The sequence below is a fragment of the Canis aureus genome, chromosome 30 (assembly GCF_053574225.1).
Source record: "Canis aureus isolate CA01 chromosome 30, VMU_Caureus_v.1.0, whole genome shotgun sequence".
In the NCBI taxonomy this organism is placed as follows: Eukaryota; Metazoa; Chordata; class Mammalia; order Carnivora; family Canidae; genus Canis; species Canis aureus.
The window spans coordinates 43,251,418-43,275,622 of record NC_135640.1 but is presented as its reverse complement, the minus strand read 5'-3'; the positions used below and the strand labels follow the sequence as shown (position 1 = coordinate 43,275,622).

The 24,205-nt window shown below is 43.8% G+C and overlaps 1 protein-coding gene across 19 annotated transcripts in view; it reads right to left on the bottom strand.

Moving 5' to 3' along the window:
• PCBP3 (poly(rC) binding protein 3) overlaps positions 1 to 24,205 on the bottom strand; it is a 251,246-nt gene that overhangs the window by 224,034 nt on the left and 3,007 nt on the right. For 7 of the 19 annotated variants that reach the window (XM_077879443.1, XM_077879442.1, XM_077879439.1 and 4 more), the window contains exon 1: positions 22,863 to 22,998. The exons of 1 other annotated variant lie outside the window; for it this stretch is intronic. The gene's annotated coding sequence lies outside the window, so the exon portion shown is untranslated. Of the gene's footprint in view, positions 1 to 22,862; positions 23,005 to 24,205 lie in introns of those variants that run through there. 11 more of the 19 variants (XM_077879449.1, XM_077879450.1, XM_077879448.1 and 8 more) reach the window with 7 other exon arrangements.

The following is a 24,205-nucleotide window of genomic DNA, read 5'->3' as shown; positions in this document are numbered from 1 at the left end:
GGCATCCACGCGGCCCACGTGGGTAACACGCGCTTCTGAAAAGACCATTTAACCAAAACTTCCAGATTCCTAAGGAGACCTACAGAAGTATGGCGGTCTCAAGACTAACAACTTTTTAATGAGCAAAACAATCTACTTCGTTGTTATCTGTGTAATTAATGAGATAATAAAGTCTAGAAAATGCAGCAACAATTTAATCCAAAGGAGTTATGAAAGGCGTCGGGAAGAAACACAGTTCTGTTAGAAAGTCTCCTATTTTTTTAAAGTCTCTTATGTTCAAATTCCATGAAAACTCAAACCAGTCTGGGAACACTAAGCACAACTGACCCTTTCTTGAATAACATGGATTTGAATTGCTCAGGTTCACTTATACACGATTTTTTCCCATAAATATGGTACAATACTATGAATGCATTTTCCTTATGATTTTCTTTTTTTTTAAGATTTTATTTATTTATTCATGAGAGATACACACAGAGAGAGGCAGAGACACAGGCAGAGGGAGAAGCAGGCTCCATGCAGGGAGCCCAACGTGGGACTCGATCCCGGGCCTCCAGGATCCCGCCCTGGGCCAAAGGCAGGCGCCAAACCACTGAGCCACCCAGCGATCCCCATGATTTTCTTAATAACATTTTCTTTTTTCCACATTGCTTTACTGTAAGAGTTCAGTACACAATACATATAACACACGTAATGTGTGTCAATCGACTGCTATGTCATTGGTCAGGCTTTCAGTCATCAGTGAGCTATCAGCAGTTAAGTTTTGGGGAGGCAAAAGTTATACACAGATTTTTAACCGCTGGGGAGGGCATTCAGCACCCCTAACCCCCAAGCTGTTCAGGGTCAACTGTACTATAGATGATTAACTATGTCACACTATGGATAACTACAGACTGCGCTCCCTACGAAATGCTGCCCCTTTGGACTTTTCCTTAATCACTTAAGGATAATTAGGAAGAGCTCAGAATTCTCTGGAAAAACACCCAACTCAGTAAAAATCACACAGCAACGTGCTCACTGACCCTCTTCTCCCTGCAATGCTTTAAGTTTTCAAGGTTGCCTTGGGCACGTTATATTAGGAGCACTTGGCCTCAAAGGATGAACTTAGTGTGCTACATAAATTATTAATCCCACCAAAGTACTTCAGGATGAAATAATAATGCCTTATCCACCCAGAGAGTTTTACTATTAAATGTGTTTGCATGTCAATCATCTCATTTCACTTCCACAATGGCCCCAAGAGAAATACAGGCCAGGTCCTCACATCTCTCTTCTTCCAAAGCAAAAACAACACTCAGAGCAGGGAAGGGCTCCAGGTCCTGACTACCACAGGGCATAGAGGGGTGCCCTTGTGAGTCTCCCATATCAATGTAACCTGGATTCAAAATCATTGCTTCGTTGATTTTATTTACCTTATTTATATCCCACTTTATTCCCAAAAAATTGAAGTCTTGTTTTTCCTTTTCTGTAAGAAATCAGAAAAGTCTTGATTTTCTAATGTGAATACGGTTAAACGCAAGAAAGAGGGACTATCACACTATGCCCTTGTGGTGACGTCAGCCTGGGAAGCTGCCAAAAGTATACAGCTTCATTTCAAGTGGTCAAGAAACAGAGAAATAGAAAAGGGGTCAAATAATTCCTGAAGGAAGGGTTTAGATCAGAAATCTTCCTCTTTTAAATTCTCTATCATTAAACACATATTTCAACAGAAATGAATTAAGACCGAAATGGGTTCTCTAAAGAGGGGTGATGCCATAATAAAAACCATTGTCAGGCAGCTGGTAATGAGGAAGCCCTATTTCATGCATTGCAAAGCGTTTCCTATGATCATCTGAAAGTAGATCACACTTCAGAGAGAGGAAAAAAGAGGGTGCCAGTAGCTGGAGTGACTGCTACCCACTTTATGGATAACATAATGTCATAACGTCACAGCAGAGAAAGAGATGACCTTAGGCAAAAACTGGCCAACTTGAGAGAGACTGGAAAGCATCTAGAAGACAGTCCCAAAACATGGGGTCACCTAGTGGGAAAAGCCACCCTTTCTGACCCCAAGTGTACGATATAAGGTGGAAAGTGTCCTGAAAAGCAAAGGCCCACAAAGACTCCTCAATTACGAGAGGGCTCAGCTGTACACACAGATCAGATTACAGGGCTTCGCTCCCACCCATGGCCATGCCTTCAAGATAATCCTAAATAGAAAGGGAGACACAGGTACGAGAAAGCAAACATATGAAGTAGGCTGGAGGATCAAGACTAGGACAGAACTCCTGATGTAGTTATTAGCACACGGAACTCCCAGAAGCACAAATTAGAATTTGGGGGGGGGGGGGGTGGGAATTGTATTCCCAAAGAAAAATGAGCCTAAAATACAGTCATTGACTGTCAAATCCCAGGTCTCCAAACTTCCACAAGCAGAAAGCAAGCTATGATATCTGTGCAACCCCCAACTCTCAAGTTAGATATGTCAAGGCCCCAGGCAGATGTGTCCATGGAGGACAAAGGACAAGGACAAGCCTCCCCGGGGGCAGGGCAAGGAGTCTCGGAAGACAACAGCCAGAAGTTCCTCCTGCCACACTCTCAGAGCAGAAGTGAGTGAATCAGACACGGGCTGCAGTGGGACCAGGATGGATCATCATCACAGCAGAACACAAAGTATGAACCTTGTCTAAGCCACAAACATCAAGCATGGTCCTCTCCTGGCTAATGTGAGTGACATCTGCTTCCTTACAAACATAGCATTAGCCTCATCCTAGCCCAACCTCCCTATCGGTAAGATTCACAGAGATACTCATAAAATGGTCCCACTTACTGACAATACCCCCTTTCTTGGGCCTTCCCTCAAACCACTCAACCAAATCCCAAATTCTATAACAGGTTCTTTGTAGCACTTTCCTACCTCAATGCCCCATGGTTCCCCATGGTTTGTAGCCCGAACCTGCTCTATCATAGGTGCCAGGTGAGTTCCTGGTGGCCTTTGATCGGCAGGCACTGGCATACACTTTCTTTTTTTTTTTTTTTAATTTTATTTATTTATTTGAGATAGAGAGTGAGAGAGAAAGCAGAAGCTGCAGGAAGGAGCAGAGGGAGAGGGAGATGCAGACTCCCCACTGAGCAGGGAGCCCAAGACACAGCTCAATGCCAGGACCCTGAAATCACAACGTGAACTGAAGGCAGATGTTCAACTGACTGAACCACCCAGGTGCCACATGACAGACACTTTCATGATACCTACCCACAGGGTGTCACTCTTGCTCTGGACTAAGGACTGATGTCTATCTTCCACTCCCTCCCTTTCAAAATGGAAGGTTGTTTTAATTGCACTTGTCCCAGCTCAGCTCTACTACCGTACAGTGTAAGTAGAAGATAAGCTGTATGCTAGTTCAGTCGCCAAACCTCATGAGTCACATCTGGACTTGACTGCCTCCCTGGGAGAGTGTGTTATGATTACAAATGTAGGATGTGCATGGGTATTTCGTGGCCACAAAATACCCATGAGAAAACTGAGATGAAAATGAGTATCCACCAGACTTGCAGCTGCACACTAGGGACTATACTTGCCAACCTCGCACTTGCATTTAGGTGGGGACATGTGACCAGATCTCACCAGTGGAATGTATGAGGTTATGATACATGTCATGTCCAGGCCAACACGGGTAAGAAGTATGTGTGCCTCCTCCACGCTGTGGAGCAGCTGGACAAAAGGAAGTTCAGTCCCTAGAGGATGCTACCAACCTAACAGATGGCAGGACCAGAGCCATATGAAGCCAGAACCAAATCATCATGCAGAGGAAAGTGGATCACTGATGAAGAATATCCACAGTAGAGTGTTAATTTAAAGAGAAGTAAATTTTCTGGGCAAACTTCCAACATTTGGGAGATGCTGAAATTACCCTAAATAATCCAGAAATTGGGGGCTACAGGCACAGAGCAAAAGCATAACTGGACTCTTCGAAACCAGCCCTCAACTTGTGTTGGAACCACAAAGGTCTAAACCCTAATGGTGAGAAATCCTGAAAACCAAACCAGACCTCCCAAGAACCACAGCCTGGTCTACTCATCTGTTTGGCCTTAGGCCTATACTAGAATTAAGATGGTTCCTTTAAGACTAAAGAACTCTAGAGGTAACAAGTTAAAAGCTCTTCAAAAATGATAGGTCTCAAACTATTCCTCAAAATAATTCTGCAAATACAATGTCTAGCACACGCAAAGAAATAAGACACCACAAGAAACAGAAGAAATCACAGAAGAAAAAAAAAAAAAAACTCCCAAAAATAAACAGATCCAAAAGACTTGAGAAGTTAGAATTACCTAATATAGACTATCAAAAGAACTACACCTGCAATAACACAAAAACAACAACCCCTTTAAAAATGGGCAAAAGATCTAAATAGACATTTCTCTAAAGAAGATATACCAATGGACGATAAGTACATACAGAGACGGTCGACATTACTAATCATAGGAGAAATGCTAATCCAAATGGTAATGAAATATCACTTCATTCCATTAGGATGGTTAGTTTGAAACAATTAGAAATTAGCAAGTGCTAATGAGTATGTACTATTGGTAGGAAAGTAAAATGGTGCTGCTACTGTAGCCAACATCATGGTGGTTCCTCAAAAAATTGAACACAGAATTACCATTTCATGCAGCAATGCCACTTCTAGGTATATCCCAAAAGGTTTAAAAACAGGGTCTTGAAGAGATATTTGTATACTCATATTTATAGAAGCATTATTTAAAATGGCTAAAACATGGAAGCAACCCAAATGTCCACTGACAGATGAATAAGAAAACTGTGGTATACACACATAAACGAAATATTTTTCAGCCTTAAAGAAGGAAGAAACTCTAACACATGCTATGACATATATGAACTTTGATGACATTATACTAAGTGAAATAAGCCAGTCACAAAAAAAATAGACAAATATTATATGATTTCATTTATATGAGATACTCAGTCAAAACCATAGGGAAAGAAAGTAGAATGGTGGGTGCCAAGGGCTGGGGGAAGAAGAGAATGGGGAGTTAGTGTTTAATGGATACAGAATTTCAGTTTTACAAGAAGAAAAGAGCTACAGAGATAAATGGTGGTGATGGCTGTACAACATTATGAATATATATAATACCACTACCACTAAACTATATACTTAAAAATGGTTAAAATGGTAAATTTTGTTATGTGTATTTTACCACAATTTAAAAAAGGGGGAAAAAAACAAATAAGCAAAAATACTACACTTACTATGGCCAAAAATATAAATGAGAAATAAGCAGCTATAAAAAAAAATAACATAGTTTAAATCTGTTTTAAAAGAAATCTAGAACTATAAAGTTAAAAAAAAAAATCCTGGGGGTCCCTGGGTGGCGCAGCGGTTTGGCGCCTGCCTTTGGCCTGGGGCCCAATCCTGGAGACCCGGGATCGAATCCCACGTCGGGCTCCCGGTGCATGGAGCCTGCTTCTCCCTCTGCCTGTGTCTCTGCCTCTCTCTCTGTGTGTGACTATCATAAATCAATAAAAATTAAAAAAAAAAAAAGCTTTAAAAAAAAAGTCCCGAATGGGTTTTTAAGCAGATTAGGTGAGGTGCTACTGAAGACAGAACTGATGAACTGGAAATTAGGTCAGAAGAAAGTACTCAACTAAAGCATGGAGAGATCAAAATCTGTGAAACACAAGAGAAAAGGCATGAGAATTTATCATGAGAAATCTAATTAGACTCCTTTTAAAAAAAAAAAAAAGATTCTATTTATTCATTAGAAACAGAGAGAAAGAGAGAGAAAGGAAGAGAGAGAGGCAGAGACACAGGCAGAGGGAGAAGCAGGCTCCCTGCAGGGAGCCCGACGTGGGACTCGATCCCGGGACTCCAGCATCACACCCCAGGCCGAAGGTGGCGCTAAACTACGGAGCCACCCTGGCTGCCCAGCAGGAAAGAAAAGATGAGGCAGAAACAACTATCTGAAGATAATGATGGTGAATTTTCTAGACTTATGAAAGATCTCATACCACAGATACAAGAAGCCAACATACTATATAGGTAGAGATATGTGGGAACTCAGTGAAACTACAGAAACCTAAGGGCAGTAAGAAAATCCTATAAAAGCAATAGGAAATGCACAAATTACCTGTAGAGGCACAGCAGTTACAATGACTACTGACATCTGAACAGAAAAAACAAAAGCCAGACACCGTGGAAAGGTAACTCCAACATACTGAAAGAAAATAATGCCAACATGAAATTCAATATACAGGCGAAGAGTCTTTTAAGAATAAAGGTGAGAGAGTGATGTCAGTGAAAATAGCAAAGTAAGGACCTCCAAAAATCCCCTCTTCGAGAAGAAATGTGTGGGAAATATCAGAAAGGGAGACAGAACATAAAGACTCCTAACTCTGGGAAACGAACTACAGGTGATGGAAGGGGAGGAGGGCGGGGGGGGGGGGGGGGGGGGGGGCGGTGATTGGGTGACGGGCACTGAGGGGGCCACTTGACGGGATGAGCACTGAGCGTTATTCTGTATGTTGGCAAATTGAACACCAATAAAAAATAAATTTATTATTAAAAACAAAAAACAAAAAAACAAAAATCCCCTCTTCCATAAAAGCAGTAAAAAAAATAGTAAAAATTATCAGACTCAACTTTGTCAGAAATGTAAGAATTTAATCAAAGGCTTACAGCAGACTGGGGAGGATCTGTTAGAGGAAAATGTTTGAATCTCCATAAGAACAGCACATTTGTAGTGTTTTACTTTCCCTATTCTCACTGCCCCCACCCATGTCCCCTCAGTTCTACAGCTGTCTTAAAAACTAATAGTTTGTAATAATAGTGGAAAAACAGCAGGCTGGCAGTCACAGAAAGGGACAGAACAGGATTACAACTCCCTCAAAGCCTTATTCCCAGACAACTGTTATTATTTGACATGGCTAATAAGTTCCACTTGCAAGGATGTCTTTATTTGACCTGAATCAGAGTAAGATCAGTGTGAAAGGCATCTTCTCAAAGGTGTTTGTTAAAACAATTAGAGTCAATTGTTTCATTCTGTAACTACCTGAGACAGGAGACAACAGGTGGGACAAGTAACACATTAACCCAAACCTTAATGGGAAAAGCTGGGAAATAAGACATCTGTAGGGGACTAGAAGAACTCTCAACATATTCTGTAAATGTAGATGTAAAACATGTGTATGTAGAGCTGTGCACATACTCAAGGTTGTGTGAACGCTCAGGAAAAGACCCGAGACAGCTGTCAGCACTCACACTGGGCTGACTTTGAGGCTCTGTACAAGCAGGAAGTAAGGACTCGGGCAGGGCTGTAAATGCCTGATTAAATGTTGAAGCATACCCCAACACACACCCACAGCTCCTCGGGAAAGTCTCACAGATTTTCTGATTCCTGGCATTTAAGTAAATCTCTGCCCAATCATGAGCTGATCACAAATGAGTGAATACAGACTTCGCAGTCTTCGTTCAAGAGAGTCACTAAACAAAACAACAGAAACTACTACAGCAAGCAGAAGCACCGAAAAATCTCAGAGGAGAGAGGAGAGTCAATTTCCAGAGCTGCTACATGTATGATTTAAAATATTTTGTTTCTGGGGATCCCTGGGTGGTTCAGCGGTTTGGCGCCTGCCTTTGGCCCAGGGCGCGATCCTGGAGTCCCGGGATCGAATCCCACGTCGGGCTCCCGGTGCATGGAGCCTGCTTCTCCCTCTGCCTGTGTCTCTGCCTCTCTCTCACTCTCTGTGTCTATCATAAATAAATAAACCTTTTAAAAAATAATAAAAATTAAAAAAAATAAAATATTTTGTTTCTGGTAAGTCATTGTGACAGAGACAGAGAGAGACAGAGAGAAAGAGAGAGGCAATACGGCCCATACACAGGAAAAAAAGAGATCAACAGAAACTGCCCCTGAGGAAACCCTAATGTTGGACTTACACGAGAAAGACTACATATAACCTATTTTAAATATCTTCAAAGAACTAAAGGAAACCACATCTAAAAGATTAAAGGCAAGTATGACAAAGGTGCCTCATCAAGTAGAGACTACTGATAAAGAGAATATAAAAAGGAGCTAAATAAAAATTCTGGAGCTAAAAAGTACAGTAACCGAAATGACAAATTCACCGGAAATATTCAGCAGCATATCTGAGCAGTCAAGAACAAACTGGAGAACTTGAAGATAGGTCAACTGAAATCTTCTAGTCTAAGGAACAGAAAGTAAAAAGTAGGAAGAAAAATGAACAGAGCAGGTATTGAGCCCAATCTCTCTCCCCTATTATACAACCCCCTATATAAACTGAACAAAATCTTCCTTACGAGAAAAAGAACAGAGCCTCAGAGACCTGTGGGACACCATCAAGCTACCAACATGTGTATAATGAAAGTTTCAGTAGGAGAAAAGAGAGAAAAGAAGGCATATTTGAAGAGATAATAGCTAAAAACTTCCCAGATTTGGGGGAGGAAAAACCCAACATTATATATCAAAGAAACTCAATGAACTCTAAGGATAAACTCCAAGGCATACGTAGACACATCATCATCAAGCCGCTGGAACACACAGACAAAGAGGAAATCCTGCAAGCAGTGAGAAGCAATTTATCATTTGAAAGAGATCCTCAGTAAAAGCAATGGCTGATTTCTCATCTCAAGAAACCGTGGCTACTAGAAGGTCGTGGGATGACATATTCAAAATTATAAAAGACAAAGACAAAAAAAAAAAAAAAAAAAGACAAAGACTGCCAAACAAGAATGCTACAGGTAGCAGAATTACCCTTCAAAAGTAAAGGAGAAATTAAGACATCTTTAGATAACAAAAACTGACAAAATAAGTTTCTAGAAAACCTGCCCTACAAGAAATACTAAATGGACTCCAGGCTAACATGACAGGATGCCAGACAGTACCTCAAATCCAGGTGAAGAAATAAAGAGCACCAGTAAAAGTGTTTACAGAAGTAAACAGAAAAGACAGCATAAATGTAATGTTTGTTAAGTCTTTCTCCTGACACAAAACAAATAAACATGGATTATAGAGAAATATTATGAACAATTATTTGCTATCAAATTAGATAACCTCGGTGAAATGGACAAATTCCTAGAAAGACACAGACTATCAAAACTGATTCGAAAAGAAAGAAAATCTGAATAGACCTAAACAAGCAAAGCCATTGAGTTAGCAACTGGAAACTTCCCGTAAGGAAAAACGCAGGACCAGATGGCTTCACGAGTGAGTTCTACCAAACATTTAAGAAGAATTAACCCCAATCTCTCACAGAATCTTCCAAAAAAAATACTAAGAACACTTCTCAATTCATTATATAAAGGCCAATATTACCCTGATATCAAAACCAAAAATATCACAAGAAAAAAAAAAAAAAAAAACATAGGCCAGTCAGTATGCCTTAGGAATACAAATGCCTTCTTTGGAAAAACATCTATTTATGTCTTCTGCCCACTTTTCAATTGGATTATTCAATTTTGGGGTGTTGAGTTTTAGAAGTTCTTCACATATTTTGGATACTAACCCTTTATCGGACATATCATTTGCAATATCTTCTCCCAATCGATAGGATGCTTTTTAGTTTCGCTGATTGTTTCCTTCGCTGTGCAGAAGCTTTTTATTTTGCTACAGTCCCAATAGTTTATTTTTGCTCTTGTTTCCCTTGCCTAAGTTGCTATAGCTGATGTAAGAGACATTACTGCTTGCATGTTTTTCCAGGATTTTTATGGTTTCAGGTCTCACATTTAGATCTTTAACCCATTTTGAATTTATTTTTGTGTTTAGTATAAGAAAGTGGTCCAGTTTCATTCTTTTGCCTGTTGCTGTCCAATTTTCCCAACACTACTTGTTGAAGAGACTTTTTCCCATTGGATATTCTTTCCTGCTTTGTCAAAGGCTAATTGACTATATAATTGTGGGTTCGTTTCTGGGTTTTCTATTCTGTTCCACTGATCTACATACATATGTCTATTTTCATATTCAGTAGCATACTGTTCTGATGACTACAGCTTTGTAGTATAACTTGGAAGTCTGAAGTCTGGAATTGTGATGCCTCCAGTTTTGCTTTTCTTTTTCAAAATTGCTTTGGCTATTTAGGGTCTTCTGTGGTTCCGTAGAAATGTTAGGATTGTTTGTTCCAGCTCTGTGAAAAATGCTGCTGGTATTTTCATAGGGATTGCATTAAATGTGTAAAGAAGACCTGCAGATGGCCAACAGACATATGAAAAGATGCTCAACATCACTCATCATCAGGGAATGCAAATCAAAACCACAGTAAGATATCACCTTATGGGGGCACCTGGGTGGCTCAGTGGTTGAGCATCTGCCTTTGGCTGAGGTCATGATCCCAGGTCCTAGGACTGAGTCCCACATCGGGCTCCCTGCATGGAGCCTGCTTCTCCCCCTGCCTGTGTCTCTGCCTCTCTCTCTCTGTGTCTCTCATGAATAAATAAATAAAATATTTAAAAACAGAGAGAGAGATATCACCTCACACCTGTCAGAATGGCTAAAATCAACAACACAAGAAACAACAGGTGTTGGCGAGGATGTGGAGAAAGGAGAATCCTATTACACTGTTGTTGAGAATGCAAATGTGCAGCCACTCTGGAAAACAGATGGAGGTTCCTTAAAAAGTTAAAAATAGAACTACCCTACGACCCAGCAACTGCACTACTGGGTATTTATCTAAAGAATAAAGAAAAAATAATTCATAGGGATACATGCAGCAGCATTATCGACAACAAACAAATTATGGAAACAGCTCAAGTTGCCCTTGACTGATGATGCATAAAGAAGATGTGGTACATATACAATGGAATATTACTTAGCCACAAAAAGGAATGAAACCTTGCCATTTGCAATGACACAGATGGAGCTAAAGAACATAATACTAAGGGAAATAAGTCAGCCAGAGAAAAACAAATACCATATGATTTCACTCATATGGAATTTAAGAAACAAAATGAATGAGCAAAGGGATAAAAAGAGAGGGGAGGGGGCAAACCAAGAAACAGACTCTTAACTGTAAAGAACAAACTGTTAGTGACCAGACAGAGCTGGGGGGTGATTCAAAAAGTTATTATTGGTGCCTGCCTTCAGCCCAGGGCGTGATCCTGGAGTCCCAGGATCGAGTCCCACGTCGGGCTCCCTGCATGGAGCCTGCTTCTCCCTCTGCCTGTGTCTCTGCTTCTCCACCGCCCCCTCCCCCTGTCTCTCTGTGTCTCTCATGAATAAATAAAATCTTTTTTTTTTTTAAAAAAAAAGCTTATACATGACTGTTTATAGCACATTAGTCATAATAGCCAAAAAAGTGGAAACGACCCAAATGTCTACCTACTGATCAATGGGGAACTAAAATGTGATATATCCATACAATGTGATACCATTCAGCCATAAAAATGAATGAAGTACTGATACACAATAGAACATGGATGAACCTTGAAAATATTACACTAAGTAAAAGAAGCTAGACATGAAAGGCCACATATTTATATTCCATTCATATGAAATGTCCCTAATAGGCAAATCCTTAGAGACAGAAAGTAGATTAATGGTTGCCAGGGACTGGGACAGGGAGGAATGAGGAGTTACTGTTAATAGGCATGAGATTCTTTTCTAAGGTGATGAAAACGTTCTGGAATTATGTAGTGATGATGGTTCCACAACCTTGTAAATATACCAACACCCAATGAATCAGAAACTTTAAAAGGGTGAATTTTGTGGCATGTAAATTATATCCCCGCCAAAAAAAAATAAAATAAAATAAGTAGATTTAAAGAATTTTTAAAATTAAAGTGAAATCAAAATACTTTTAGAAAGAAAAAAAGACGGGGAGTGTCTACTGCCAGCTGATCCACAATAAGGAATTTCTAAAGGAGGCTCGCTGTTGAGGCAGAAGGGAAACGACCCCAGAATGAAGGTCAGAAATGTCAGAGAGCAGTGAAAAGCAAAAAATGGATAAAGCTGTGAATAAATCTAAATGAACACTGATGATACATTAAATAACAACACTGTTAATATTTCATTGAGTTTAAAAAGAGCTTATAAAATTAAAATACATGATAATAGGCACATGGAGTTCAAGCGCTCTATGATACTATGATCTCTGCATGGTCCAGAAGGCAGGTATAACTGCATTATCTGGATAAGTTAATAACACATTATCTAATTTACATGGTAACCATGAAAAGAAAGAAAAATAAAATGTAACCCCAACACAGTGAAGAGAGCAGAAAAATAGACTGATTTTTAAAAATCGTAATACTGTTTTAATATAACAGGGAAAAATAAACAGAACACGTGGGACAAGAGAAATAACAAGAGTATTGACTTAAACTCAAGTAGATTACTAATTATATTCAACATTCAACATAAATGAGTTGAATGTTCTAGTTAGACAAAAATTATCAGACTGGACGAAAAACAATATAATTGATTATTACGCAAGATACCTACCTAAAGTTTAAGAATACAGTAAGGCTGAAAATAAAATGATAAAAAAACAAAGATATCATGCAAATATGAGCCTAAAGCAATCCGTTATGGCTACTTTCACATTGGCATATGATACCATAAAGGTAAAGATTCATTACTAGAGATAAAGAGAACCAATGTTAATAATTACAGTCTCAGCTCTTCAGGAAGACATAACAATTTTATATCTGCATGCCCCTAATAGCATGGTCTCAAACTATATAAATAAAAATTGACAGAACTTCAAAGAGAAATAAGACAAATCCATAATCATAATGAAATTGGGTAATTACCTTAGTAATGGATATAACCACCGGACAAAAAAATAGTAAAAATACAGAAGATGTGAGTAATATGTTATAAGCTAGCTGAGTAGAATATATGGAACATTGAGCCTAATTCTTTTCAAGCACACCGGAATGTGTGAGAAAACTTAAGAGTCCATATTCTGGGCCATAAGGCACATCAGCAAATTTTAAAGAATTAAAACCATTAAGAGCAAGATTTGGGGGCAAAGCAATCGTGCTGGAGAAGAATAAGAAAATGTACATATGTTTGGAAATTTTTAAATATTCTTCTAAATGACCTATAAATTTAAAAAATCATGATGGAAATTAGAAATGTCTATAAGACTCACTGCCCTAGTTCGCTTGGGCTGCTGTACCAAAACACCATAGAGTGAGGGTCTTAAACAATGGACATTTATTTCTCACAGTTCTGGAGGCTGGGAAGTCTGAGATCAGAACGCCAGGATTGGAGGGTTCTGGTCAGGGGCTTCTTCCTGGCTTGGGGATAGCTGCCTTCCTGCTGTATCCTCACACGGCAAGGAGAGAGAGAAAGAGAGCAAGTTCTCTGGTCTCTTCTAATAAGGTACTAATCTCATCAAACTCATGACCTCATCTAAACCTAATTTTCTCCCCAAAGCTCCATCTCCAATACGATCATACTGGGGGTTAGGGCTTCAACATATGAATCTGAGAGGGGCATGATTCAGTGTATAGTATATACTAAACAATAAGAAAAATACCTCAAATCAAATTCTGTAAGATGCAGATGAAGCATTATTTATAAGGAGATGTATAACCGTACATACACATATTTAGTAGGGGGAGGAAAGCTGCAAACTAATAAACCAAGTACTGGGCAGCCCGGGTGGCTCAGTGGTTTAGCGCTGCCTTCGGCCCAGGGCCTGATCCTGGAGACCCAGGATCATGTCCCACGTCGGGCTCCCTGCATGGGGCCTGCTTCTCCCTCTACCTGTGTCTCTCTGCCTCTCTCTGTCTCTCATGAATAAATAAATAAAAATCTTTTAAAAAATAAAAAACTAAGTATTCATATCAAATTAGAGAGAAAACAGCTACAGAAAAGGAAAATTATGGGCCAATTTCACTCAAAGACATGGGTGCAAAAATCCCAAGCAAAACATTAGTCACCGAAATCTAATCAATGTACTCTAAGAATAAGCTAGTATGAACAAGTTATGTTTATACACCGGTCACCTATGGGTGACAGAATGAAGTATTTTTATTTTGCTTTTGATACTAATCTTTATTTTAGAAATTTTCTAAATAAACACTCATTTTCTGAATCAGGAAAAATATTTTTAAATTAATAATTTTCTGCTGATCTCTTATACTTATGAAGTCAACTAGTTCATAAATAGCAAGAAGAAAAGAGCAAGAGGTAGCTCAAAAAAGCCATTTCATCTGACTAATCACAAGGCTACAAGACCTTATGTGTCTCAGTGTCTCTATTTGGTTGAGAACAAAGAAAGGGAGGATCGAGTAGAAATGGATTTACAAAGATAGGGATGTGATAAGAGCAATTCGTAGGCTTTTTGCCCAGGCACTAAGGGAGCGATCTCATACACAAATGTGTCTATAAATAGAATCCATACTGCACTTTAATGAATAATTTAAAAGCACTTTGCAAACAGGTTAAGAAAACAGGAACCTAAATGCTCAAAAATCAATAGTTCTGTCCTATCCCAACCTGGTGAGTTACACAAACAGATGTTTGAGCTTTATATCATTTTTTAGAAACACTGGAAGCTGGGGCAGGGGTGGGGGGTGGCAACTGGGTGGCTCAGTCAGTTAAATGCCTGACTCCTGCTTTTGGCTCGGGTAATGATCTTAGGGTTATGAGATCGAGCCCCAGATTAGGCTCCATGCTAAGCACTAAGTCTGCTTGAGATTCTCTCTCTCTCCCTCTTTCCCTCCCCTGGCTTGCACTTCTCTCTCTCTAAAATAGAGTAAATAAATAAAATCGTAAAAAAAAAAGAAAAAAGAAAAAAGCAACATTGGAAGCTGGATGGTTAAGTATCAAAAGGTTTCAAAACATCTACAAATTCTTTTTTTTAAAAGATCTTATTTATTTATTCATAAGAGACAGAGAGAGAGGCAGAGACACAGGCAGAGGGAGAAGCAGGCTCCATGCAGGGAGCCCAACGTGGGACTCGATCCGGGGTCCCCAGGACCACGTCCTGGGCTGAAGGCGATGCCAAACTGCCAAGCCACCTGGGCTGCCGAACATCTACAAATTCTGACCTAATAATTCTGCCTTTAGAAACTTATCCTTCATATGTAATCAGTGATACACACAAATGATTTTGGTATAGGTTATCGATTATTGATCGAAGCATTATTTATGATGATAAAAATTTCAAGCAGCATAAATGTCCAGCTATAAGCAAAGTGGTTCAATCACTTGGGATACCCACTAGAATAGAATACAGCCATTTAAGCCATTTAAAATCATAGTTTAAAAGAATATGATATGACACAGGAAATTCTAACTATGTGGTACTAAGAAAGAAAACTTCATAAAACATTATAGAACGAATCCCAACTTAGGATATGCACATTATACCATATGTAAAGGTAGAAAAACATATTGGTAGAAAAACACACACATTCTTGTGTCGTAAGATTATGAATGTTTGTTTTGTTCTTTTGTTCTTTATACGTCCCACTTGCTTCAATTTTTCTACACAAAACATTTGTATCACATTAAAATAGGGAAAAAGGGATGCCTGAGTGGCTCAGTGGTTGATTGTCTGCCTCTGGCTCAGGATGTGATCCTGCCAGAGTTCTGGGATGGAGCCCCACATCAGTCTCTCTGCAGCAAGCCTGCTTCTCCCTCTGCCTATGTCTCTGCCTCTCTGTGTGTATCTCTCATGAATAAATAAATAAAATCTTTAAAAAAAAAAAGGAAAAAAGTTTTAAAAAATTATTTAAAAACTGACTACCTTAACTAGATTCAAATACCCTTCATCAAACCAAATCTACTTCTAGTAAAAGTAAGTGGGAGATCAGTAAAGAGCTGATACATTCGTTTTCTATAGCTGCATAACAAACCATCACACACTGAGCGACTTAAAATTTATATTTATTATCTCACTGTTTTTAGGAGTCAAGAGTCTGAGCAGGCTTAACTAGGTTCCCTGCCTAGGGTCTCATAAAGCTGCAATCATGGTGTTGGCCAGGCTATGTTCTCATTAGAAGACTTAACTGGGGAAGAATTCACTTCCCAGGTCACTTTGGTTATTTTATGGTAGAGGCTGTTTCCTTGCTGTAGGACTGAGGGCCCCTGCTCCTTAGTGGTTGTCCCTGAAGGCCCCGCTCAGCTTCTAGAGGTTACCTGAAGCTCCTGCCATGTGGGCTTCCCCAACATAGCAGCCTACTCAAGCCAGCAAAGAAAGTCTCTAAATGACTTTCCAGCAAAATGAAATTTTATATAATGTAACATAATCAGGGAAGGGACATCCCATTACTTTTACCATGTTGTACTAGTCAGAATAAAGTCCTATCACAGGGATCCCTGGGTGGCGCAGCGGTTTGGCGCCTGCCTTTGGCCCAGGGCGTGATCCTGGAGACCCGGGGTCAAATCCCAGGTCGGGCTCCCGGTGCATGGAGCCTGCTTCTCCCTCTGCCTGTGTCTCTGCCTCTCTTTCTCTCTCTGTGACTATCATAAATAAATAAAAATTAAAAAAAAAAACTAGTTACTTAAAAAAAAAAAAAAGTCCTATCACAACAGGAAAGTATTATACAAAAGCATGAATCGTGAAGATCATGGTGGGACCATCTTCATACAGTTTGTGCACCGTATCTTGCCTCCCAGGCCAGAGCCCTGGCAAAGGAGGGAAACAAGTGCTTGGGTCTGAACCCTCTTCTGATCAACTGACTACCCATGAACAAAACCGAACCCTGGTCTCTACACAGCTGGGCCAGAATGGCGACGTAAGAAATGAAGGGAGAGTTCACCATTGGTCCAAGTTAACATGGAGAATTTAAGCAGGGTGCTGGGAACTATGCCAGCCTTGAAGGATAGTTAAGACTTAGATCACTGCAAAGGAATAAGAAAGGGAGGCTTTTCCTCTACAATAAAGAGACGTTGAGAGGTAGGAATTCCCAAGGTGGGTTCTGAAGAGAGTACATAGGATGGTGTGTTCACAACAGATATAAACCAACATGTTAGTTTTACATTCTAGTCGGTCCCCTGATGACCAACACACCTGCAGACCTTGCACACTTGTAAACCTTCAAGCAAGACCTAGAGAGGAACACGGTTGGAATTTTGGCTGTGTAGTACTGACATCAATTAACTCCCATAGTTTGGTACGTGTTACTAATATTTTCCAGTATCCAGTTATCCTGAACTTCTGGGTCATGGAAGACTCCACCCCCCTGCTCCATTTGAAGCTAAGTACGGCCAGAAGGACTGCTCCTGGCCAACGAAATGTGAGAAGAATGGATCCGTAACCCTTCTAAAGCGATAACCGCTGGTGCAAGTCTCCATGTTCTAAGAGGGTCCAGCCCCAGGATATTTAAGAATCAATTTTGCCAAACTTGAAAGGAACAAAAATCTCTCCCTTTCAGAAACTACTATGGGGAAGATGAAGCGTCTCCATGATACCAAATCTCAATAAGGGCAATACAAGAAAAGATTATTATTGGTCAATACTTCTCATGAAAATATATGCCAAAACCCTAAATGAAACAGTGAGATAATAAATATAAATTTTAAGTCGCCATATTGGATCCAATAATGTTTAAAATAATAGGTATGACAAAGTACAGTTTATCCCAAGAAATCGATGGCTTAAAATTAAAAGATTAAAATAGTTCATCTCAGTCATAATTTAAAGAAGAAAAAACATAAAATCATCTAAGTAGGTAAAGAAAATCATTTGTCAACATTCAAAATCTATTAATGGTTTTTAAAAAATCTTATATCAGGGACGCCTGCGTGGCTCAGCGGTTGAGCGTCCACCTTTAGCTCAGGGTGTGATCCTGCCTGCTTCTCCCTCTGCCTGTGTCTCTGCCTCTCTCTGTCTCTCATGAATAAAAAAATAAAAAATTTTAAAAAGGGATCCCTGGGTGGCTCAGTGGTTTGGCGCCTGCCTTCGGCCCACGGCGTAATCCTGGAGACCTGGGATCAAGTCCCACATCGGGCTCCCTGCAGGGAGCCTGCTTCTCCCTCTTTCTGTGTCTCTGCCTCTCTTTCTCTCTCTCTGTACCTTTCATGAATAAATTAATAAAAATCTTTTTAAAAAAATTTTTAAAACCTATATCAAACTATTAGCAGAGGAGACCATCCTTAACCTAATAAAAGGAATCTACCAAAAATAATAACCAACTTCATATTTAAGGCTCTAAAAGTATTGCCTTTCAAGTGTAAAACAATATTAGCACAGCCTTATCAAAATTCCTATGCAACTTTGGTTAGTCTCCAAATGATGGAAATAAGACAAAAAAATAAATAAAAGACTTAAAGGTTAGGAAGGAAGAAATGAAATTATCATTATTTACATGAAAAAAATCAGAAACGGATCCACACATTTGTAAAATGTTGTGTTTTGAAAGCAGCACTGCATATCATTGGGGTAAGTATGGTATTCAATAAATAGTACTGATACAACTGGTTATGCATTTGGAAAAGTTCTAAAATTATATCTCTGCCTCACACCTCACACAAAAATAAGTTCAAAGTAGAATATTAAAAAAGCAAATATTCGATTTTTTAAAGACGAGGATATCCTATGACCTTGGGGTAACAGAATTTCTTAAATAAGACTCAATAACTACAAACCATAAAAAAAAGATTGATAAATTTGTCTTAAAATTAAACATCTGTTCATCAAAACAGCATTTTTAAAAGGATTTAAAAAAAAAACAGGGCACAAACAGAATCCAAAATATACACACAGGATCTCTAAAAAGCTATAAAAAGGACAACCCACGTAACAAATGGACAAACAATATATGAATATAATTTACACAAGAGAAAACCCAAGTGGCCACTAAATGGATAAAAAGCCCTCACTCACCCTTACTAATAATCAAGAAAATGCAAATTAAAACAATGAGATATTTCACACTTAGCTGACTAACAACAATTAAAACATCTGAAGATACAAGGGACTAGAGAGGCTGTGAAGAAACAAACCTTTGGAAAATACTTTGACAACAGCTCGGAGGCTAGAACTGGCCATCCTCCGACCCCCCAATCCCACTGAGTGCCCAGCACAGAGGGAAGGTGGGCCAGCTGGAAGCGGCAGGAAGCAAGGGTAGAGACCGAACAAACTGCTAGGAGAAGACTTCAGGTGGGACTTAGGCCAGGTGGGAGTATCAGATGCCAGGCTTGCCGGGAGATGAAACTAAGAATCAGAACCATGCTCACCTGGGGCAACCTGCTAACAGCAGCTAAATCATTTTGTGTTCTCCTGCCTATCTGACCACATTATTTCCTCTTTAAACTATACCAGCTAGGCTTTCAGAAATTATTTTTCAGTTCTGGAGGTCAGACATAAGGTCTCACTGGGTAGGGCTGTGTGTTCCCTTCAAGGAAGGGCTCTGCGTGAGAACCCATTTTCTCACCTTTTCCTGCTTCTGGAGCCCTCCCACACTCCTTGGCTTATAACCCCTTCCATCTACTAAGCCAACAACGGCGGCGGGTACGCTTCCTCATTTCACATCACTCTGACACCAGCTCTTCCGCCTCCCTCTTCCATATTTAAGGACCCTTACTTTGGACTTAACTGGGTAATCCAGAATAATCTCCTTGTTTTAAAATCAGCTTTAAAATTAGCAACTGTCATTCCATCTACTACTTAAATTGTCTTTGCCATGTAACATACCATGTTCATAGGTTCCGGAGATTAGGATGTAGACAGCTCTGGGAGGCCATTACTCTGCCTGCCACACCACCTCCAGTCCACTCTCCCCCACACCTCTGAGTTCCAGCGTTTTCACAATACCCTCCACACCTTCACCATCACACACGCTGTTCGCCAGCTACACCAGCCTTCTGGTGTTTTTGTAATAAATTTTATACCCATCCAACGCCCAAACAATGACCATTCACCCTTCAGGTCTCAGCCCGAGGCCACCTCCTCTCCTCTATGAAGCCGTCCTGATTCCCAGTCTAAATGAATTACCCCACCTCAACACACCAACCCAACTTTCCGTGAACCCTAACTGCAGCACTGAGTAACCCCCTGAAGCCCTAAGTGTACATGTTCCTCCATCAGGCCAAAGTGGGGTCCTTCCATGATAAATACTGTATCTCCTTCCCCTGTGGGCTTTCAGAACACAGCACAGGGCCAGGCAAAGGTGGGCCCTCAGAGGGTGTTTCTGAAGCTTGAAGGGGCAGAAAGAAGCTGCCCTGGGTTTTCCTCAACAAAATAGGCTGCTCTTTCGCAGAGTAACCCAGGTTAAGAGTGCAGGTGATGAGGGCAAAGAACTAGTTCAGACACTTGGAACAAAAACACCTTAACAATCCACTGCTTAGTTAGACGCACAATTTACTATCATATAGAAGAATCTCTGTACCTGCTATTTCTTACTGCTAGCCTATGGGGCAATTTTAAAGAAGCAGACAAAATTAACCTCAAGAGAATAAAGAATTTATCTAAAATGATTTACAGGAGGGCAGGTCCAGTGGCGCAGCGGTTTAGCACTGCCTGCGGCCCGGGGTTTGATCTTGGGGACCCTGGATCGAGTCCCGCGTTGGGCTCCATGCGTGGAGCCTGCTTCTCCCTCTGCCTGTGCCTCTGCCTCTGTGTGTGTGTGTGTGTGTGTGTGTGTGTCTCTATGAATAAATAAAATCTTTAAAAAAAATTTAAAAAATGATTTACAGGCGATGTCCTCAGAATTATGGAAGAGAGAGTAGATGCTGCTCTAACACAGCAGGAACTGGCAACTGCCCAACAGCCCCACCACGTCCACCGAGGGCTCCAGTCCCTCTCTGGGAAGGCTGGAAAGCATCACATGAGCGTGAGGGGTGATACAGCTGGCCTTGTTTAGGGAAAAAACAAATTGCCTCTACGTACAAATACATGCGCATATTACAATAACGGGTACATTTTTAAGAGGGTGTTGTTGGGCAGCCCCAGTGGCTCAGCGGTTTAGCGCCGCCTTCAGCCCAGAGCGTGATCCTGAGGTCCCGGGATCCAGTCCCACGTCAGGCTCCCTGCATGGAGCCTGCTTCTCCCTCTGCCTGTGTCTCTGCCTCTCTCTCCACTCTGTGTGTCTCATGAATAAATAAATAAAATCTTAAAAATAATAATAATAATGATAAAATAAAAAAAATAAGAGGATGTTGTTAAGGAAACCGGATCTCATTTAATTTCACTGATCTGTTACTTGATGTCTATCCTCCAGCAAGAAAATGCCCACACGCTCAGAAAGAGACTAAGTAGGAAAGGGATGTTGAGTCGGCACAATTACCCCTTTGGGGGGGGAAAAAAGAGAGAGAGAGACAACAACAACACGGCTTGAGTTTTTAAAGAGGTGCTTCCATTCGGGCTCAAAAGAACTTCCCGGCTCAACTGTCCAACTTTTCTTTAATTGTGTAAATTATGAAAGTGATTTTATTTTTTTATTATTATTATTATATATATATACATATTTTTTTTTTTCTGAAAGTGATTTTAAAACCTCCTCCGAGACACCCTCTCAGGCTGGAAAGGAAGCTGAAGACCCAGAACCAGAGGGCGTGTGTTCAGCACCATGGACAGTGGACGCTCGCCGGCCCGAGGAGTCCCCGGGGTGGGGGGGCCGAGACCCGGGGCCGCCCCCAAGTCTACAGTTCTCATTGTAATGCTCAAGGTGGGGCTGATTTCAACACTTTAGCAGGTACCTGTCTTTGTTATGACCCAAAGGACCAGCTCAGCACAGGGATGTACTATCCCATCCACCGCGATCTGCTTCAGTGCTCACTTTTACCATAAAGCCCTGAGGTTTCTGTGAAAATAGGCATGAATGAAAATAGGAATGACTCTGCCGCGGACACAAGGTAACCAGTCCAGGAACCGGCTGGGCCGCCACGGATGAAACTGTTGAAACTGAAACACAACACCCAGCCCTGAATGGCTACATTGTTTCCAGCACCTTAGAACGCAGGATGCTCCCGGCCTCCCTCCAACAACAGGGAGAAAGACAACTTCCTTTTAGACGCCAGGCGAAACGAATGCATGGGCTGGAATTTTTTTCAGAATTACCTAAAAAGTGTCACAACAAGGTCCTGTATTTCCTCCAACCCTGGGCGTTAACAGAGATCCCTGGAGGGGGGGGGGGAGATACCTTGAGGTCCCGTCTCGCCGCTGACCGGCTCTACGTAGGGCAACACCGGCCCCCAAGCCCTGAATTCTGAGCACGATGGAAGGACACCTTCCCTTCTTTGACCACCAAAGCTTTTTCAAAAACCCTATAAATACTGAGCATCAGCTAAACTAGGGAAAAAAAAAAACAAACAAACATGAAGCCTAAGTTCTAAAACGCTTGCAGGGAACTTGCGCGGTACAGCGAGGAGCGTGCACGTACGAGTGAGACCGGCCCCACCGCACCGGGGGTCAGCAGGTGCACCTGCCCCCGAGACCCCCCCCCAAGTCTGAAATCAGCACAGCTGCCCCCGGCGCCCCTGACCTGAGGGTCAGCAGGTCCCCCCCGGCTCGTGTGCACCATCCCCCGAGGTGCAGACTGCCTCCTGGGCCAAAACGGGCGTCTCCGGGGCGCCCCTGGGACGATGCAAGTGGGGCGCCCGGGGGCGCTGGGGGTCGCCGCCCACCGCTGAACGCGGGGTCCTGCGGGGGGGGGGGCGGGGGTCTCCGGGCTCTGAGTCCCGAGGCGCGAGGTCCCCGCTGCCCGGGGCAGGTCACCTGGGGCGCGGCCCCCCGCACCTGCACCAGCGACACACTCCGGGGCGGGCGGAGCGCACGTGCACCGAGGGGTCGGCCCGCAGCGCCGCGCGGAGCCCGCAGGTGTCCGCCCACCTGACGCCCGAGCCCACCCCCGGCCCCGCCCCCCGCCCCGGCCCCTGACCCCGCGCGACCCCAGGACCCGGGCCAGAGCCCCCCGCCCCCGCCCCGCCCCGCCCCGCCCGCGGCCACTCACCTGTCCGCGGAGGAGGGCGTGCCCGCCGGCTGGCCCGGCCGGAGCCCGGGGTGCGGCCGCGGCCGCGGGGGAAGGCGGGTGACGACGGGGCGACCGAGCGGCGACGGAGCCCGAGGCCACCGAGTCCGAGACGCCGGAGGCGGCGGCAGCTGCTCCTCGCGCTCCAGCCGAGGCGCTGCGCGCGGCGCGGGCCCGCCCCCCCTGCGCCGCCGACCAATCCCGCGCCTCCCGCCGCCGCTGGCCCCGCCCCCCGCCCCAGAGCGGCGCCTCGCGAAAGCGGGCGCGGCGGGCCAATCCAACGCAGGAACCGCGACGGCGGAGGCCAATCAGGGCGCCGGACGCTCTCAGGAAAGAGACCAATTAGCGTCACGGGGCGGGGCGGGGCGGCGAGGCGGGACCAATGACGACGGGGGCGTGGCGGAAGGCAGGGCGGGTCTTGGGCGTGTGAGGCACCGGCCGGGGGCGGGGCCAGGCTCGAGGCGGCTCCCGGGGTGAGGCGGGGCCACAGGCGAAGGGGGCGGGGTCTCGGCGGGGCAGGGCGGGGCAGGGGCGGGGAGAGGGGGTGGGACCACAGGGGGCCGGGCAAGAGGCGGGCTGGCGGCCTGGGCGGGGCCTGGGCGGGGTCTGGGCGGGGTCTGGGCGGGGGCGGGGCCTAGGGCGAGCCCCGCGGCTGATGGAGGCGAGGCAGGGCCCGGGGAAGGGCGGGCCCTGGAGCCGCGGGGGGCGGGGCATGGGCGGGGCCCTGAGCGGCGGGGGCGGGGCCTGCAGGGCGGGGGCGGGCCTGGGCGGGGCCTGAAGGGCGGGGGCGGGGCCTGAAGGGCGGGGGCGGGGCCTAGGCCGGGGCCGGCGGCTGATGGAGGCGAGGCAGGGCCCGGGGAAGGGCGGGGCCCTGAGCGGCGGGGGCGGGGCCTGGGCGGGGCCTGAGCGGCGGGGGCGGGGCCTGAAGGGCGGGGGCGGGGCCTAGGCCGGGGCCGGCGGCTGATGGAGGCGAGGCAGGGCCCGGGGAAGGGCGGGGCCTGGAGCGGCGGGGGCGGGGCCTGGGCGGGGCCTGTGAGGCGGGGGCGGGGCCACAGGGGAGGGCGGGTCCCTGGAGGGAGGGGGGTGGGGCGCTGTGCAGGGCGTGTCTCAAGGTTAGGGGTAGGAGCGGGGCGGAGGGTGGGAAGGGCGGGGAGGCGGAAAGAGGAGGGATGGAGGGGACGGAGGGGAGGGGTGGGGGGTGCAGGGGCGGGTCCCTGAGGGAACGGGGTGGGGCGCTGTGCCGGGGCGTCTCAGGGCCAGGAGTGGGGGGCGGGGAGGACAGGTGGGGGGAACCTTGCTGTGAGCTTGGCCTGTGGCCGGGACGG